At 42.8% G+C, this 17,382-nt stretch overlaps 1 protein-coding gene across 1 annotated transcript in view; it reads left to right on the top strand.

Annotated features, from left to right (window-relative positions):
• The first annotated feature begins 399 nt into the window (after positions 1-399).
• Positions 400-17,382, top strand: part of WDPCP (WD repeat containing planar cell polarity effector) — a 684,160-nt gene continuing 667,177 nt past the window's right edge. Inside the window, exon 1 of the mRNA XM_073628184.1 lies at positions 400-538. The gene's annotated coding sequence lies outside the window, so the exon portion shown is untranslated. The remainder of the gene's footprint in view (positions 539-17,382) is intronic.

Below are 17,382 nucleotides of genomic sequence, written 5' to 3'. Positions count from 1 at the left end.
AGCTGAAGATATTATTATACAGGATTTATATAGTGCCAACAGTTTACGCAGTGCTTTACAATATAATATACATGTAAAGCTTATGTAGGGAGATTTGTTTGATCTCTGTGTTTCATCTGAGGCTGTTCACTTCACTGGTTATATATGAGGGTTTACATCCACTTTGTTCTTCTACAGTAAAGCCTGTACATTTGTTGTTTTGCACAGCTTTCCTTTTGCTGAGGTTCCATAACCCCCAATACTCAGCATTTACTACACACTCCACTGTCATCCTAAACCTGTGTGTAGCAGGGATTCCCTTTTCGAATGAACTATTTTTATGAAGCAGGAATTCAGGTTCCCCCCACGAAATGGATTTGGTATAGTCCGGGGAAGACTGTACGGTTGCTAGGAGACAGCCTCAGCTTGTCTATGCCGCCACGGAGTGAATGGGCGGGCTTTGTATGTGCTGAGATTCAACGTAACGTCCTTCGGATTGGAAGCCCGAAGAAGGAAAACACCGGAGCCGCGGGGTGTACGGAGCACCGTCACAGAGGAGGTAGGTCCGCTCCTTCCACCCGGTTCCTATTAGTTACTTCTATTGGTGGTCTTAATCGAGCTCTGATTGAGCGCTGTGATTGGTTTTTGATTAGTAGGGCTGAGGCAGCGCTCCCTCATTGATATGAATGGAGGAAAGTGCTGAGGAGAAGTCCTCACAGTAACTTCAGGAGGAGGGCAGTGTGTGCCAGGTGTGCAGGGGGCAGAGCAGTGCCCTCCATACAGGCCAAGAGCCTTCTAAGGAGGTTGCAGACATTGTGACCCCCCTATAGGAACTTCAGGATCATTTACAACAAGTTCTCCAAAAAAAAGAGAGTATTTTTTTTACATTCTGCTATAAAACACCTCCAATAAAAAAATGTAAAATATAATTTCTTCATCAATTTAGGTCGATATGTATTCTGCTACATGCTTTTGGTTAAAAAAAATCCTAATAAGCGTATATTGATTGGTTTGCGCAAAAGTTATAGCGTCTACAAAATATGGGATATATTTATTTATTTAAATTTTTTTTACTAATAATGGCGACTTATAGCTGGACTGCGACATTGCGGTGGACAGTCGCACACTAACTGACACTTTTTGGGGACCAGAGACACTAATACAGTGATCAGTGATAATACTATGCACGGTCACTGTACTAACGACACTGGCTGGAAGGGGTTAACATCAGGCGATCAAAGGGTTAACTGTGTGCCTAGCCAGTGTTTTACTAAACTGTGGGAGGTGCTTTTGCTAGGGGAAGGCATGTCACTGATTTATGTATTCTGAAAGCAAACCCTGTTGCTGTCAGAATAAACAGATCAGTGCTGCAGCTGAATGGCGTTCCTGCAAAGCAAACAACGGTTAACAATAAAACATTGACTCGATAAAACAGCAACTTTTTTTTTTTTATTGCAATCTGTGCCAAAAAAAGAGTAAAAAATATATGCCAAAGCATAGGGGCGATCCGCCCTCTGACCAACCCAACCCCCATGCTTCGGCATATACGCACTTTTTTTTAACCGCTTGCCGGCCGCCTCACGCAGATATACTGCGGCAAAATAGCACAGCTGCACAAAACCCCGTACGGGTACGTCGTCCCTTTTAAGAGCCGCCAGAGGGTGCGCGTGCCTGCTGCACGGCGGGGGACGCGATGCGTGTGACCGGCAGGCGCGATCGCGTGCACGAGAGCCAGCGCGGGGATTTGTGTGTGTAAACACATAAATCCCTGTTCTATCAGGGGAGAGGAGACCTATCGTTTGTTCTTACTAAGTAGAAACAACGATAGGTCTCCTCCCCCCATCATTCCAATCCCCATACAGTTAGAACACACTGAGGGAACACACATTTAACCCCTTGATCACCCCCTAGTGTTAACTCCTTCCCTACCAGTAACATTTACACAGTAATCAGTTCATTTTTATTGCACCGATCGCTGTATAAATTTCAATAGTCCCAAAAATGTGTCAAAAGTGTCCAAACTGTCCGCCGCAATGTCGCAGTACTGCTAAAAATCGCAGATCGCCGCTATTACTAGTAAAAAAATAATAATAAAAATGCCAAAAAAATGCCATAAATCTTTCCCATATTTCGCAGACGCTATAACTTTTGCGGAAACCAATCAATATAGGCTTATTGAGATTTTTTTTTTTTTTTTTACAAAAAATATGTAAAATATATATTGGCCAAAACTCATGAAGAAATGTTTTTTTTTAAAAACATTTTTTGGGATATTTATTATAGCAAAAAGTAAAAAATATTGTTGTTTTCTTCTAACTACCTGGCATCCGCGCTATAGCCGAATGACGGCTACAGCGCGGACCTACATTCCCGGGAGGCCGTCATATGACGTCCTCCCCTGTGCACGCTCCCTGCAGGGCGCGCGCCGGGCGCGTTGTGATCACCGAGTCACTGAGACTCGGCTGATCACCGATCTGTGTAAGGGGCCGGTCCCGGCCCCTTACCATGTGATCAGCTGTCAGCCAATGACAGCTGATCACATGATGTAAACAAAAGATCGGTAATCGTTTTTTATTTTTACTCACGCTGACAGCGCGAGTAGAAAAAAAAGCCGATCACCGGATCGGATGTGAGGGACATCGGTCCCCAAGTGGAAGAGGCACATCTGCCTCATCAGTGCCCAATAAAAGTGCCACCTAATAGTGCCCACAGTGCCACCTTACAGTGCCCACAGTGCCACCTTACAGTGCCCACAGTGCCACCTTACAGTGCCCACAAGTGCCACCTATCAATGCTCACCTGTAGTGCCAATCAGTGCCACCTGCCAGTGCTGCCCATCACTGCCACCCATCAGTGCCCATCACTGCCACCCATCAGTGCCCATCACTGCCGCCTATCAGTGCCCATCACTGCCGCCTCATCAGCGTACATCAATGAAGGAGAAAAATTACCCGTTTAAAATTTTTTATAACAAAATATAAAAAAATAAACTTTTTTTTTTAAAAAAATCAGTTTTTTACATTTTTTTAATAAAAAGTAAAAACCGCAGAGGTGATCAAATACCACCAAAAGAAAGCTCTATTTGTGGTGAAAAAATGATAAAAATTTCATTTGGGTACAGTGTTGTATGACCGCGCAATTGTCATTCAAAGTGCGTCAGCGCCGAAAGCTGAAAATTGGTCTGGATAGGAGGGGGGTTTAAGTGCCCTGTAAGCAAGTGGTTAAAATAGTCGCTCTTTTTTTGTTTATAGCGCAAAAAATAAAAACTGCAGAGGTGATAAAAAACCAACAAAAGAAAGCTCTATTTGTGGGAAAAAAAAGACGCAAAGTTCATTTGGGTACAGCAATAATCCGGAATGCAACTGCAGCACAAGTGTTTTCCCCGCACCAGGTTATATCCAAACGAGGTATAAACTGAATGTTGCTCTCCAGAGTTGAAAAGCCCCAGGTGCTGGCTAATGCTAATCCATGTTGTGATTGAAGAAAAAAGTCCGGACAGCCGCACACCAGGAGAATATCATCCAACGAAATTTCTTTCACACCAGGAGAATATCATCCAACGAAATAGCTATGAGTAAGCGCTCCGCAGAGCGTGAAACGTGTTAGCTGATTATCTGTACATTCTATCCATGGTGCTTTGTACATGATTTGTTCCTGATTTTACAATAAAGATATTTTGTTGGATGATATTCTCCTGGTGTGCGGCTGTCCGGACTTTTTTCTTCATTCATTTGGGTACAGCTTTGCATGACCGTGCAATTGTCAGTTAAAGTGACGCAGTGCCAAATTGTAAAAAGTGCTCTGGTCAGGAAGGGGGTAAAATCTTGACTGAAGTGGTTAAAGGAGTTGTAAAGGCAGAAGTTTTTTTTTATCTTAATGCGCTTTCTGTGTGCAGCAACCCTCCTAATTCTTACCTGAGGTCCTTCTCTGTCCAGCGATATCCACGAGTGTCTTAGCCATCTGCGATTCTCCCTCCTGATTGGCTGAGACACAGCAGCGGCGCCATTGATTTATGCATTCAGAAAGCAAACCCTGTTGCTGTCCGAATAAACAGATCAGTGCTGCATCTTAATGGCGTACCTGCGAAGCAAACAATGGTTAACATTAAAACACAGTAACAATAAAACATTACAGTATAGTATACAGTAAAACCATAAGAACAGAACATTAACTCAACAAAACGACAACTATTTTTGGCTTTTTTATTTATTTTTTACATATTTAATTTTTTTTTTCTTTTTTACTTTTTTTGTAACTGTAAAAAAACACTAAATGTTCCATGCTAGGGTCTCTCAAAATGCAATAGCCAGTTTTCTGACTAGCTAACATCTTTCAAAACCCTGTGTGAATGTGTGCCCTAGGACTGTGCCGTGTTATACCCTATACTAATACTCCACTAGTGTGTGTTAGCAACAGAAACAGTCCTGGATGCAGAGACCAGGTTGGCCAGGACAGGAGGGACAAAAATAGAGGGTGTCACATTTATATCCGTGCTTACTACAGACATGGCATCTTTTTTGGGGTGCTCTTTGAGTAGGGGTACCAGGGAGGACATCCTGAAAATGCCTCTCATGCAGCCGGCTCGCTGCATCTGGATTGGGAAATTGGGCCACAGCACCTTCTGTAAACAAAAGGGCTGTGATGATCTCTTTGTATAGTACGTACTGTAAGCGTTGAACACGGCCAATTGGAATAAGTATACAGACAATTTTTTGAACCAGCGTTTGACATTATGGGCAACTAAGACCCACCCCATCATCTGGTCCTCCCATGTTAAGGTTGTAGTCGCAGACAGCTTCTCAACAACAGCAGTCGCTGTTGCAATCTGGACTGTCGTATCTGCGTGAATGGAAGACAGGACGAAAACATCTCATTTGTTATCCAACTCACTGCAAGCAATTCTCTATTTCTCAAGCAGGCTCTCCCCCCTCTTCTGATTTGGGAATTTACAAGCCGTTGGGGGGAGCCCCAGCGATTAGGCCGCATGGTGCCAGATGCGCAAATTCCAAATTCAAAAAGGTGTTTAAAAAGTGGCACACTTGTGTAATAATTGTCCACGTACAAGTGGTACCCCTTCCAGAATAAGGGTGATACCAAGTCCCAAACAATCTTTCCACTGCTCCCTATGTGGTCTGGGCAGTCACGGGGCTCCACGCTGCTGTCTTTTCCCTTGTAAATCTGGAAACTTCATATATAGCCTGTTGCCCTCTCACAAAGCTTATACATTTTGACTCCATATCTGGCCCGCTTGCTGGGGAGAAACTGTTTGAAAGCAAGGTGGCCAGAAAACTTAATGAGGGACTCATCCACGCAGACAACTTGGCGGGACGTATTCAAGGCTGCAAATTTCTGGTTCAAGTGATTTACGAGGGGCCAAATTTTGTGGAGCCGATCATATCCAGGGTCACCCCGGGAACGACTGAGTTCATTGTCATTGAAGTGCATAAACCACATGATATGCTCGTATGTAGCCCTGGTCATGGCAGCAGAGAACACGGGCATATATAATGACTTGGGTCAGTGGACCAATATGGTGGCAACTCATTCTTTTTAATAATGCCCATGTTGAGGGCTAGGCTCAGAAAAATCTTAAATTCTGAAACAGTGATACGTTTCCATGTAAATTGTCTGGCAAGGTTCAAATGTGGGTTTGTGGTGATAAATTGATTGGCGTATAAATTGCTTTGGTCCACAGTAGATCTGTACAGATCTTGCATAAAAAAAGCTAAAAAATCCCAAGGGGAGTTAAATCTGCTGTTTCCAACTAAAATCCAGGTTGGCCAGTGAATGGGGTGAAGTGCGGACGCTGCAGTATTTGTGGGCTCCCAATCAGGAAGATCAGATCAGATCGCAGCGGAACAGCACTATGGGCTCTACAGCCCTGTGTTTGAATTCTTGGTGGCTGCGGGACACTACTTGTGCTAGCCACCGCACCAGCTTGAACTGCACTTATGAGACTCGCCAGGTCACTAAGTGTTACGGCAGTGCTGGTTTGTCTACAACCAGGATGTACTAGGCTGCTGGTGCTCGCCAGTTCAGCAAAAGGTAGGGCGACACTAGTACTGGCTCTCTGCTGCATACGGGAACCCTCATACAATTGTAGCATCTCAGCAACCGGGGAACGTGTCCGGATACGCCTGACCTTAGCAGGGATCTCTACTTTCGTTGTTAGAGCTATCTGCCAGGGTGCCGCTGCTCTCTACAGGTTGGTATACTGAGCCCGATTCTGACAGTGAGGACCCCCTATCGCTCTCATCTGTCATGCTCAGTATCCTGTAGACCTCTTCACTAGTGTACCTTTTGTTTGACATTTTGGCCAATAAATTTACAGGTACCTAGTGTGACTCACAGGTAAAAAAAAAAACACCTGGCTGTCAAGGACTGTTTGAACCGCTACAAATACTATTTACCTGCTAGCGCTAGCAGAGATCAGGCCTGACACTGCAGTATTGTGTTCTGTGTATCAGACGTGACAGTGATCTACTGACACTGCATTTGTTGGGGGGGTAAACGCAGGTGCTGGCAGGTGTCGGCGGTTGGTCCTGCTAACACGTTTTTGGGAACACTATACTATTGGGGACGCTAGTATAGTTCTGATCTGATCAAAGATTTTGATCCGTTCAGACTATACTAGTAATGGAGGTGTATAGTGTGTCTGTGTTAGTGTTACTGGCAATCAAAGGGTTAAATGTGATAATGAATATGTGGTGAGCAATCTGACGCTGTCTGGGATTGACATTAACTGACGCTAACGCTATCTGGCATCACCCGTGACAATACAGTGATCAGAAAAAAGATCTGTACACTATTAATGACACTGTGAAAGGGTTAACTGTGGGTGATCCGGGGGTTAAAAAACTTTTTTAGGTAATATATGGTGGGTACCCTGATGCTATCTGGGTTTGTCGCTAACTGCCGCTAACGCTATCTAGTACAGTGATCAGCAAAATATCTGTACACTGTACCTAATAACACTGTGACAGAGAGTGAAGGTTAACTGGGGGGCGATCAAGGGGTTAAATGTGCCTAACTATGTGATCTGGTGTCAGTGTAGTGCTTTTACTCACAGTAGATGTTATCTTCTCTCACGCTGGATCCGAAAGGGACTCCAGGATAGAAGATTGCATAATTTCCTGTGTCTGAGTAATGTAAACGCAGACACAGGAGGTTCTGTGATTTGTCAGAACTGATCAGCAGGTCCAGGCCATAAATCCATTGGCCTAGACCTGAAGATTGATAGGTTCTGAACCGAATCACAGCGCCGGCGGGTGCGTGCCCCCTACCCGTGAGCGCGGATCATGTACAGGTACGTGATTCTGTACGGGGAGGCCGCCGGCCCGCAGTAAATATACGCGGGGCGGTCGGCAACAGGTTAAGACTGCTGGCTATGCCTGCCCTTTCCACTCCTTTTCCTAATCTATAGAGGTTGTACCATAGTTTCCATCAATGAAAAGTCCATGGAGGAGCCGGACCTTTCTTTCCCTTCTCTGTCCTCTAATCATTGAACGTAGTGTACCTGGCGCACCCAAAATTGGCAGATGCTCTTTTTATCCAATGGCAATCCTACGTTTTGGAGATATGTCCCCGGACATTTTTTCTCAGGGCACTGATGATTGTCACATGTAAAGTAGAACTTTGGTCAGAAAATTAAGTCCTGCTTGATCACTTCAGGCTGGCCCCTTTTGCAGGTATAGCTATGTAAAACATAAAAAATAAGTGTCTATACTGTTTAGAATCCAGTAATACACTGTCTCACTCTGCTCTGCACATGCTCAGTTGCTCTCCATTTTCGGCATTGTGCCAAAAAATCTGAGACACTAGAGGTTGATTTGCTGACAGCCTAAAGGTTTACTGCTGCTCAGGGGCTCTGGGCTACAGCAAAATGACAGTCTCTGGCAAGAAGAAACAGTAGCAACGCTGGAGGCAGTTTACAGCATGCACTCATGTTGGTGGCATAATTATTAAAGTGTTCCTTGCTAAAGAACATTATTTTTTAAATTAAATTGTTATGTGTCAAGTTCTGCTTTAAATTTAGTTTTTTTTTTTTTTTTTAATGGATGACATGTTGTCTACTCTGCATACTGACGTGTGTTTTGTACTTCACACAGCTCCAATCTTTACATCATGCTATATGTTTAATGTTCCACATTGCTCCACTAAGCAGAGTGATGTACGAGGTGTGTCTGAAAAGTTTGGTGAGTGCTATCAGAAAACAAACAAAACAGAAGATACAAATAAATTACCTTTAGGCTCGGTTCACACTGGGGCGACTTGGGATCCGACTTGTACGCCCTCAAGTCGCCCCAAGTCGCCCCAAGTCGCTTTGCATTTAGATTACAATTGTAGTGAATTGAACCGTCTTAACTGACACTACTGAAGTCGCTCCGACTTCAAAAAAGGTTCCTGTACTACTTCTATCCGACTTGTAGGCGACTTGTACCCATTCAACTCAATGTAAGTCGCCTGCAAGTCGGATCTCTCAAGCGACTTTGCAGAGAAAACCCCTCCCTCCCCCCTCCCTCCCAGAGAGGTGATTGGCCACAGGCGAAGTCGCCTGTCATGGAGGCGACTTCAAGTCGCCTCGTAATTTGCCGAAGTCGCGCTGAAGTCGCGCTGAAGCCGCGTTGAAGTCGCGGTACAAAGTCGCGCTAAAGTCGTGTTGCCCATGTGTGAACCGACCCTTATTGGCCTTCAAAATAATCACCATCCTTCACAACACACTTTTGGCAACGTTCATAAAGCTTCTGGAAACTGCCAGCAAAGGCCTCTTTAGGAATCGACATATTCTTGGATTGCTGTCATGTCGCAAAACATGCGCCTTTCATGACGCTCTTCAGACAGTGAAACAGAAAGAAGTTCACAGGCGCCAGATCAGGGCAGTACGGTGGATGATGAAGAACAGGTACGCCACGCTGAGCCGAGAATTGGTGCACATGGATCGCACGGTGCACAAGCGCCTTATCGTGCAGCAACATCCACCGTCCAATCCTGTGCAACCCTGGCCGAACACAGCGCATGCGTTGTAGCAACTGTTTCAAAACTTCCTCATAGAATGCAGTTTGACAAGCAGGAACAAATTCTTTATGGATGATGCCATCGTTCTCGAAGAAGGTGATCGACATTGTCTTGACCTTGGACTTTTGCAGGCGACTCTTTTTGGGTTACAGGGAAGATGGTGAACGCCATTTCATTGATTGCCGCTTGGATTCTGGACCGAACTAGTAGCACTAGGTCTCATCCTCTGTGACGATGGTTCGCAGAAAGGATGGATCCTGGTCACACATGGTAATGAAATCTCAAGTTTCCATCCATTTTGCTTTCTGTTGGTCTGTCAGCCTGTGCGGCACAAACCGGGAACAGATATTTCGCTTACCCAAATCTTTGCGGACGATGATGTGCACTGTGTCCTTACTAATGCTCAATTCCCCCGCCATCAGTTGTAGAGTCAGTTGCCGATCTCATGTCAGCATTTGTCGCACTCGCTCGATCATGTCTGTGTTCTGCTTATCGACGGCCAACCAAACATGTTCTCAGTTGTTTCCTTCCCATCACGAAAGCGTTTGAATCATTTCTAAACACGTTTTCAGCTCACATCTTCTGTCCCATACACTTTCACCAACATTTCATGCCTTTCTGTCGTCATTTGTAGCAAAACATGTTGTTCACTCGTTGCTCCATTGCACTGTGACCCTACCTCTCACACTGACTATGTTTGACTGCCTGCAATGGTTTTACCCTGACAGTCACTTGCACTCCATGCTAGGTGACGCTTCTCGACATGTCTCTGAATAGCCATGTGCATGCGTGTGCACCTTGCCCATGTTGCCATTAAGATATCGGACCATTTACCAAACTTTATAGACACACCTTGTATATTTCATACTACTCTGCTTTGTACGCTGTTGTACAGTATATTTTAGATTTTACACTGCTTTGTTCTTTACACTATGCTGCACTTTATATACTTCACATTGCTTCACTTTGTACACTGTTGTACAGTATAGTGCACATTGCTCTATGTTTAACACTATGTTTTACACAGTGCTGTATGTTTAATATTTCTCACTCCTCCACTGTACTGTACATTTTACTTTACACTGCTCTACTGTGTACACTGTATGGTAAAAATATTTTTCACACTGCTTAACCACTTGTCGACCAGCCGCCATCATTATATGGCGGCAGGTCTGCTCTCCTGCGTGAATCGCCTGTACGGTGGCTCGTGCAGGTGAAGCAGCGGGCGGGTGTGCGGCGCCGGCAGCGCTCTCTCGCTGCACGCTGCAGGAGCGTGGTGCCCGTGGATTGGGTGGACACAATGTCCACCAGCGACCTGTGATTGCCTAGTCCAGAGGCAGAACGGGGATCTGCCAGTGTAAACAAGCCGATCCCCGTTCTGACAGGAGACATGACAGAGATCTACTTTTCCCAGTGATCGGGAACAGTGATCTATGTCTTGTCCCAGTGAGCCCATCCCCCCTACAGTTAGAACAAACCTAGGGAACACACTTAACCCCGTAATGTCGCAGTCCCGCTAAAAATCGCAGATCGCTGCCATTACTAGTAAAAACAATTTAAAAAAAATACAAGTCCCTAAATCTATCCCATAGTTTGTAGACACGATAACTTTTGCACAACCCAATTAATATATGCCTATTGCGATTTTTTTACTTATTTTTTTACCAAAAATATGTAAAAGAATATATATCAGCCTAAATTGATAAATAAATGTGTTTTTTTTTTTTGTTTGTTTTGTTTTTTATATATTTTTTGGATATGTATTATAGCAAAAAGTAAAAAAAAAATTTTTTTTTTCAAAATTGTCGCTCTTTGCTTGTTTGTTTATAGCGCAAAAAATAAAAACCACAGAGGTGATCAAATACCACCAAAAGAAAGCTCTATTTGTGGGAAAAAAAAAGATGTCAATTTTGTTTGGGTAGAGCGTCGCACGACTGCGCAATTGTCAGGTAAAGCGACACAGTGCCGTATCGCAAAAAATGGCCTAGTCATTAAGGGGGCAAATCCTTCCAGTCCTTAAGTGGTTAAAGTGATTCTTTTTACAATTATGCATGAAGCTAAAAATCCTCCTCTGTGCAGCAGCCCCCCCAATACTTACCTGAGTCCCATCTAGATCCAGCGATGTGCACGAGAGCCCCGGCTCTCCAGGCACTCTCCCTCCTCATACCTGCTGTCAATCACAGCCAGTAAACCAGTGAGGATCGAGAGGGGGCGGGGCCGAGCCGGGGCTCTATGTGTGAATGAACACACAGAGCCACGGCTCAGGAACAAGCCTGCTTGGATGCCCCCATTGCAAGCTACTTGCTCTGGGGGCAATTAGCAGGAAGGAGGAGCCAAGAGTGCCGATGAGGGACCTGTGAAAAGGAGGACTGGGGCTGCTCTGTGCAAAACTACTGCAAAGAGCAGGTGAGTATGACATGTTTGTTTTTTAAAAAAAAAGAAAGCCTTTAATATCACTTTAACCATTTCCGGACCACTCGCTGTAGTTATAAGTTATACGTTAAATACCGGGGTTATGGCAGCAGAGGGGTTATGGTATTTTCAACAACAGCGAGTGGCTGGCTTTCAGATAAAAATGGTCTCCGCGGCGGGTTCGCTTTTATCGGGGGCAGGAGAGGCCCCCCCTCCCGCTGTTTTCCGATCATTTCCGCCACTTACCAGGCCCGTCGTGTCCTTTCTCCTCTGAGACATGGAGCCGAGTGAGGGAAAGGTGGCCCCCGCTCGGCTCCATAACATTGAATGGCGGAAAGCGACGTCAAACATCACTTCCGCCCAATGGTCTTAAAGGCAATGACCGCCATTTTATTCTCTAGGGTGTCTGAAAAAAAATATATAATGTTTTGGGGTTCTTAGTAATTTTATAGCAAAAAAAAAAAGATTTTAACTTGTAAACACCAAGTATAAAAAAATAGGCCTGGTCCTTAAGGGTAGATTTAGGCGTATGTCTAAATCTCCCTTGCCTGTGAAGCCCAATCCATGTTCAGATCGCGCTTCAGAGGCTACTGACAGGCAGTGAGGAAGTGATACGATGCCTCCTCACCACCTGTTTTTGCCCCTTTTTTGCAGTTGCGAGGCATTTGTGGTGCTTCCCCATTGACTTGAATATGGGGCGGCACAGTGGTGTAGTGGGTAGCACTCTCGCCTAGCAGTAAAAAGGGTCGCTGGTTCGAATCCTGCCTGGAGTTTGCATGTTCTCCGTGTGCCTGCGTGGGTTTCCTCCGGGTACTCCGGTTTCCTCCCACACTCCAAGACATGCTGGTAGGTAATTGGCTTCTGTCTAAATTGGCCCTAGTATATGAATGTGAGTTAGGGACCTTAGATTGTAAGCTCCTTGTGGGTAGGGACCGATGTGAATGTACAATGTATATGTAAAACGCTGCGTAAATTGACGGCGCTATATAAGTACCTTAAATAATAATAATAATAATATGTAGTGTTCGGCAAACTTGCCGCACACCAATCGCTGGATGTCAGGTCATCTTTTCCGCAGACTCGAAGTAAAGCATCACAGCTGCGGCATGTACAAATTCTGTTTTCTGCCAATTCCAGCTTAAGGGGGGATGATTAGTGGATAGGGAAACAGCTCAACCGTGCATTTTTGCCACCCCCCCCCCCCCCCCAACCGCAAGTCTGAATGAGGCCTTAATGTCACACTATGTGTATACTGTGCTATACTTTATATCTTATAAACTGCTATTTACAAAGAGACAAACAGTCAGCGCAAAAACCCTCAGATAAAACAAAGCTGCTGAACACTAAAGGCAAATATATAAATCCTTTCACGTGGTATAATACAAAAAATAGTGCAGCGCTAGATTATAAATCAATATTAAATGTCCGTGAATGAACCATAAGTATCATCGGTGGTGCAGAGTGCTTCATGCAAATCACAAGTGCTCTTAAATCCGTGCTCCCCCTCTTGTCAGTCAAACCGCTCACCTTGTTAAAATGACCCCTGAACTAACAGGAAGGTCTAATAAGCATTCACCACTCGAATGGTGGTCAGGGTGATGTCTTGGCTGAAAGGCAGGAACCTCTTCCTTAGTAGGGATCACCACTTATAAAATTAGCACTATGGCCAGTGCTAGGCTTAAAAGCGCATGGTAATTACAGATGACAGTCTAAGATGGCTGCAGGGGCGTCTAAACCAGGATGTAACCAATCCGCACGCGTATCGTCCGGAGGACTTCCTCAGCGGTCTGTGACCGCTGAGGAAGTCCTCCGGACGATACGCGTGCGGATTGGTTACATCCTGGTTTAGACGCCCCTGCAGCCATCTTAGACTGTCATCTGTAATTACCATGCGCTTTTAAGCCTAGCACTGGCCATAGTGCTAATTTTATAAGTGGTGATCCCTACTAAGGAAGAGGTTCCTGCCTTTCAGCCAAGACATCACCCTGACCACCATTCGAGTGGTGAATGCTTATTAGACCTTCCTGTTAGTTCAGGGGTCATTTTAACAAGGTGAGCGGTTTGACTGACAAGAGGGGGAGCACGGATTTAAGAGCACTTGTGATTTGCATGAAGCACTCTGCACCACCGATGATACTTATGGTTCATTCACGGACATTTAATATTGATTTATAATCTAGCGCTGCACTATTTTTTGTATTATAAACTGCTATACCTTGTACAATGCTATACATTATATACATTTCTTGGCTCTGCGCTATATGTTCAAACTCTGCAGTTCTACATATTGTAAGTTGTGTATGCCGTGCCGCTATGCACTCCACACTGCGCTGTATATTTTATACTACACACTTCTACATTGTGCTGTATATTCTATACTTCAGTTGCCACTGTCCACTTTGCTGTGCTTTATTTATACTACACAATTCCTCACTCTGTACACTGTGCTAAACATTGTATGCTCCACATTTCACATACTCTACATACATACTTACACTTGTATTAACCCCTTCATACCAATGTAACGCAAATTCTAGTGCAAACCCTTCCCTGTAAGTCTAAACTGATAACCTGTAGAAATGTTAAAAGTGTTGCCTATGGAGATTTTTAAGTACTGTAGTTTGTCGCCATTGCACCAGTGTGCGCAAATTTAAATCATGACATGTTAGGCATCTATTTCCTTGGCATAACATTATCTTTCATATTATACAAAAAAATTGTGCTAACTTTACTGTTTTTTTTTGTTATTCATGACAGTGTGACATAAAATATTGCAACGATCGCCATTTTATTCTTTAGGGTTAGGGTCTCCGCTAAAATTATATATATATATAAATATAATATATTTGGGGCTATTAAGTAATTTTCTAGCAAAAAATACGGATTTGAACTTGTAAGCAACAAGTGTTAGAAAAAGGCTTAGGCATGAAGAAGTTAATCTTCAAAGACCTTTCTTTTACCAAATAAGCCCACCGTCCCTGGTATATAAATAAATCAATAAATACATTTAACTGTCCCCCTACAGTTTAAATTTACTAGTTTAACATAAGCCATGTTCAGAAGACATATTCATCTTAATAAAAAGCCAGAAGCCCTCCGGACAAGCAGTACAGAATCCAGTAGGAGTTCTCTGGGAGCATTCTTTCAGTATAATAAATTAACAAGGGGTCCAAGGTACATGACTACTTGTTGAGGTGGAATTAAACCAAATAACAAAAAAGTAATACGTTGCGGCTTACCATTTCTTAGATACAGTGGCTGCATTAGTTTTCTTTTTTAAGGCCTTTTCTTTTATTTTTACCTGATGATCTGACCAGTAAGTCTGTTATTTTTCAACTTCCTTTAACCACGGAAGATTTGGCTGCTCAATGACCAGGCCACTTTTTGCGATAAGACACTTTAACTGACAATAGCGCGGTCCTGCGATGTTGTACCCAAACAAAATTTGACGTCCTTTTTTTCCCACAAATAGAGCCTTCTTTTGGTGGTATTTGATCATCTCTGCGATTTTTAATTTTTGCACTATAAACAAAAAAAGAGCGACAATTTGAAAAAAAAAACACAATATTTTGTACTTTTTGCTATATTAAATTTCCTCAAATTTTTTTTTTAAAAAGCTAATTTTTTCCTCAGTTTAGGCTGATATGAATTGGTCTACATATTTTTGGTAATAAAAATCTCAATAAGCGTATATTGATTGGTTTGCGCATAAGTTATAGCATCTACAAAATAGGGGAAAGATTTATGGCATTTTTATTATTATTATTTATTTATTTTTTTTACTAGTAATGGCGGTGATCCGCGATTTTTTTTTTATCGGGACTGCGACATTATGGCGGATAGATCGGACACATTTTTGGGACCACTGACAATTATACAGCGATCCGTGCTATAAAAATGCACTGATTACTGTGTAAATGTCACTGGCAGGGAAGGGGTTAACACTAGGGGGCGTTCAAGGGGTTAACTGTGTTCCCTAGTATGTTTTCTAACTGTAGGGGGATGGGAGTGACTGGAGGAAATGACAGATCGTTGTTCCTAGCTAGTAGGAACTCATGATCTGTCTCCTCTCCTCACAGAACAGGGATTTGTGTGTTTACACACACACACACACACATACACGTCCCTGTTCTGGCTATCGTGCCTGGCATCGCCACTTCTGCTATGCCGCTTAAAGGGACCGACGTACAGCTACGACAGTTCGCTGGGTCGTGCCGACCTGCCTCAGATAATGACGGCGGCTGGTCGGCAAGTGGTTAATACACCAAGCTGTCCAAACAAAGCGGCAGTTAGAGGGTTGAGATAAACCACTTATCACTGACAGGAGTGCGTACATTTGTAATTTTTTATTTATTTTTGTAAAATCTTTATTCCAAAAGAAAAACAAATACATGTTCCTTTAACTGCTTATAAAGTGTTAGCTGGAGTTCAGCGGGGGAAGAAGATCCCCTACTAGCTGTCAAAACTCGGGGGGGGGGGGGGGGGGGATGTGCAGGGCTGGGGTATTTATAACATATTACATGTTGGGTGTACCATGTTACAAAAGATGAAATTATCCTTTTAATGATTACACACCTGGAATTCATGGTGAGCTTTTTGTATTTGCACTTACATTTTTGACATGTCCCCATTTCTAAATATTGCATTTTCTCACAATTATTTTGCTTTTCATTCCCTTGTTACTCCAGTATTGTCCTTGTTCTACTATCACTAGAAAATTGTGAAATTGTAAGTACCCACCTTTTTTGTTGAAGGCATGCCTAAGCAAAGTGATAGATTCATAAATTTTGTATAGCGTAATTACAGGCTCATTACATCAGTCGTACAATAGAGCTTCAGATAGAGTTGCATTCTTCTAAATGGAATGAATGCTAAGCTTGGCAGAACACTTCCAGCTTCCGTAATAATATCTCAGTTCCTTGGCTAGGACTCAGTGACAGAGCCGAAGTACAGGTTGTAGGAAAAAACATCCCACCGAATAGGTAAGTAATTTTATTTATTTGATTTACTTTTTTTTTTTTTTTTTTTAACGTTCTTTATTTGGAATCCTATGGCAATACCTCTTGTGGGATCATCTAATTCACAGTACGTCACATTAGGTGATAGAATGGAGAATAGGCAAAATACATCCAGTATTTAAGGAAACCACAGCAAATTATGAATCATTTTTTTTTTAATTTAAAGTACTTATTCCTAATGTAACATTCCTTTAGTTCTTAGAAAATCCAGTGTTTTGGAGGTCACTGCACCTTCCTGTATGTTTGATAAGAGCTATTTTATTATGTTTTAGACCATTGTCTCTTAATATTATTTTATTTAATTACTTACTGTAACATCAGGGAATTCTAAAGTGCCTATGATGAATGTTTGTATATCTGAACACCCCAAATGTTATTTTTCTGACAGTAGGCACTAAATATACCAATTAAATGTCTATACATGTTTTCCAAAATTGTACCTATTGGAGTGTGTTTCTGTATATTTACAAGAAATTGTAAACTGTTATTTTTAAATATAATGAATAATCAAGCAATACAACCTATATGTATAAAATATATATGTGTTTTCTAAATGAACAAACATGTGTAGTAGTATTGTACATACCATATTTCCATATTATCTTTGGAGGAAGACTTTTCTTATTTAGATTAGGCATCAAATAACCTTTTTTAGGTGGAATTTTCTTTTTTAGGTGGAATTTTCTCTGGGGTGTGGGGAAATCTTTAAAAAGAAGACCTATTGTTAGTGTATTAGGTCTGGAAACAGATAGGTCAAAGTTAAAATGGAAGCAACTGTTGAGCTTTTATTTTGAGTTTATTTTAGGACTCAATTACTGTAGGTGGGCTTGTTTTTTTCTACATTTGAAGTGCACTCGATTCTCAAGTCTGTAGATTCCATGTTTACCTGTGCATGGTGGTTGACCGCTCTGAGGTTGCATTTGACTCTCTGCATTAAACGCATGCATTTAACCTCTTC

Source organism: Aquarana catesbeiana, linkage group LG04, assembly GCF_042186555.1.
Source record: "Aquarana catesbeiana isolate 2022-GZ linkage group LG04, ASM4218655v1, whole genome shotgun sequence".
Lineage (NCBI taxonomy): Eukaryota > Metazoa > Chordata > Amphibia > Anura > Ranidae > Aquarana > Aquarana catesbeiana.
The sequence above is the reverse complement of the archived record's forward strand: the minus strand, read 5'-3'. Positions and strand labels throughout refer to the sequence as shown.